The 3,323-nt window shown below is 42.3% G+C and overlaps 1 non-coding gene across 1 annotated transcript; it reads right to left on the bottom strand.

Annotated features, from left to right (window-relative positions):
* Positions 1-1,536: 1,536 nt before the first annotated feature.
* Positions 1,537-1,607, bottom strand: trnag-ccc (transfer RNA glycine (anticodon CCC)). The gene has a single exon. It is a non-coding gene; the product is annotated as a tRNA-Gly (tRNA).
* Positions 1,608-3,323: the final 1,716 nt, after the last annotated feature.

The raw sequence follows: 3,323 nt of genomic DNA, 5'->3' as shown, positions 1-3,323 counted from the left end.
TAGAAGACATTATGATTCACATCAGGTCCTCCAAAAGCAACACAATACATGTGGTTGCATTGTGTTTGCAGTGGTATTGCTCCATCATTAAAGGTGATTTCTTTTTAAAGTACACAGTGACACTGACACCTACGTCTGTCTGAACTAACTTTGGGACACAGGGCAATGGAGCTCATTCCAGTTTACATTGGCTGCTTTAGAAACACCATTAACAAAAAAAAAGATTTTTTTTTTTCTACATTTTGACATTGCATTGGCTACATCAATCGTGTTGAATCCAGCCATTCTCTCTTTAATAACTTCATTTCTTAAGTTTAAGTCTTAAGTCTGAATATTAACTGACATTTGGAAACTATATTTGTCACTCGTTCCACCTTTTGTGTGAAGAAACATCCAAAAACCTGCACATGTTCAGGGAGAACATAGAAACTACACAAAAAATGTCTCCAGTCAAAACTGAACCAAGGTTGTTCATGCTGTGAGATGAACCGTTGAGTGTATCCCCTGTTAAAATCAATTAAAACCTAAAATCTCATCAAAATGTTGCATCAAATTAAACCAAATCAACAGTTTTTAAGGGTAAAAATACCGTATTGGCCCGAATATAAGACGACTTCGATTATAACACGACCCCTATTTTTCAAAGATCATTCTATGAAAAAAAAAATGCTGAAGACAGTAAGGTCACTCATAAAACAACTTTTTATTATACAATTATTATAAACTCAAAACTCACAACTGAGATAACATTTCACGAGATATAAAATGAAAAAATATATTCTCTTTCTCAAATAAGAAACCATAAGCAACAAATAAGAAGCCTCAAGGGGTCAAAACTGCATAAATGATGTAAATAACTTCCCAGTTCCTTCAGCTGAATCAGGCTCTGGTGGTGGACATTCCGTCTTTCAGAGACGTATTCATTCACCCTTCTATCAGTCTCTCTGAAGCGTCTCTCAGGACCACGGAAAGCTTTTCTCATCGTGTTAGCATCTGTAGGCGTTTTTTTCCTGTGCTCTCCGTTATCGAACGAGGCTCTGCTCCACCAGATCTCCTGGCGGCTTGGCAGTAGTTTGATGGCTCTGCTGCGTTGATCACCATCAGTTTAAAGTTGGTATCATAACTTCTCCTCTGTTGTTTGCTCAGTTGTCCAGCGTTCGAGCCCCTTTGTTCCAGATGATCCGCCATTTTTCATCAGATCATTTGATCTCATTTCATCACGCCACTCGCTCTCTGGTCAGCGATACTTTGGCGCCATCTAGCGGCGCGGATGCGTATTGACTTGCTACCGTAAGTCCCCGATTATAACACAACCTCACTTTTCAGGATACCTTTTCTGGAAAAAAAAATCGTCTTTTATTCGGGTCAATACGGTACTTGTTTTTAATTTTCATTTGAGAAGAGTTTTGATTTAAATGTGATGGAGCTTTCACATTTAGCCACTAGTGGGTGCTGTTGATGCTCAGAGAAAAGTAACAATGGAAGAACATGAGCAGCTGACCAAGCTCAGATAATTCACTGAACAGCTCTCATCTATGCACTGCCTGGGAATTGAACCCAGATCACAAGAATGGGAGTCTTGCATGTTACCACTACACCAGCAGTACCTGTGAAAGCTCCCATTCACAACACATAAAAAATAAATGCTGGTACAAGGTCCCTGTGAACTGTGCATTTGTGATTTTTAAGAAATGATCTATGGAATGTTTGCACTATAAATCAGACTTGGGTGAGGAAGCAGGTCTAAAAGGACAAACGAGGATCCAGAGCCTTTAACAGAGCGGCCTTCATGAATACGGAATACAGGACAAGGTTTGTGCTCATAGTTGACAGTTTTCATTGGTATTTACTATGTTGTCTGCATATGTGTATGACCAGGGTTAGGGAGTAACGGATTACATGTAACGGCGTTACGTAATCAGGATACAAAAAAATTGTAACTGTAATCCGTTACAGTACACACAAAAAATGTGTAATCTTGTTACAGGTACTTCTGATAAAACACGGATTACTGAGCGGGATTGCTTTTGAAAATCAGACGGAATATAGCAGCAACAGCAGACATCCGCGCCGTATACAGACACTGTGACACTTTACAGCGCTTTACAACACTTTACGGCAAAAACCACCACACCGTTGATCTATAAACAATAGACATCGTAGATATATAAATGATAGACGCCGCATCCACCGCTGTCTAGGAGCAGCCTCCCGCTCTACTGATGTGTTTAACCGTGAATGAAACAACCCATGATGCCGTGGATTTTACCTCCTGCTGCTGGAGTCATGGCTGCTCCAGAGAGAAACTCTTTCTTTGACTGGAAATGTAGAGATTTTGTGTTTCAGTCAGATGAGGCCAGAACTTCTCTGTACAATGTAAACTCTGCCTCCAGCTGTGAAAACGGTCTCAACATCCAGGAACTCATCAACCCTGAAGACACATCTACAGGTATGAAACACACCTGAACTCACATGAAGGTAAAGTGTTGTTAGCCTGCTAACCTGTCAGTAACCTGCTAACCTGTCAGTGACCTGCTAACCTGTCAGTAACCTGCTAACCTGTCACTAACCTGCTAACCTGTCAGTAACCTGCTAACCTGTCAGTAACCTGCTAACCAGCCTCACCAGGCTGAACTCAGAAGAATCTGATGGAGGCAATAATATCTTCAGCCTGGATGGAGGATTTACTGGAGGCTGCATGTTTCCTTCTGTCACTGAGGAATGAATCAACTCTGAACTCTTGAAATAATACTTTGCATGGCCGACCTGAAGACAAACCTGCTCCTCACTGCAGCAGTACAGCCACACAGCAGACTGAGGATAGAATAGAAATGTGTGTTAACACTGTCAGTGCGGCTCCTGGTGCTGCTGGACTGTAGAACTACTAGAGGAACACAGTCTGGACTGATGGAGCTGATCCTGAGTCAGAAAGAAAGAAAGTCAGATTCTCAGTAGGTTAGAGGTTAAAGCTCGTGTCTGGAGTTTTAAACGAGAGAGGTTTTTTTTTTAATCCAAAGTCTCAGGTTCCCCCTCCCTCTGCTTTCATGAGCGACCCCTTTAATTGTGCAAGCTATTATCTGTCGGGTGAAAATGAGAGCCTCCAAGTCCTACAGCATCCTCCATGTTGAGCTATTTACGGTGGATGTTCAGCAGACAGTGGATATATCCGAGGTGAGCGCGGCGGCTGCTGCGGAGCTAACTCTCCTCTGCTGGGCGAGCGGCCGTGCTCTCTGGCTGCTCCACACTTTGATTGACAAAACGAGAATGCGGAAGCTCGAAATCTATTGGCTGAAGCTGACCGGCGCTTTTTCGGATAACACGGG

This window comes from Salarias fasciatus, chromosome 1 (assembly GCF_902148845.1).
Source record: "Salarias fasciatus chromosome 1, fSalaFa1.1, whole genome shotgun sequence".
Taxonomy (NCBI): domain Eukaryota; kingdom Metazoa; phylum Chordata; class Actinopteri; order Blenniiformes; family Blenniidae; genus Salarias; species Salarias fasciatus.
Note: the sequence above shows the minus strand (reverse complement) of the source record. Positions and strands in the feature narration are given on the sequence as shown.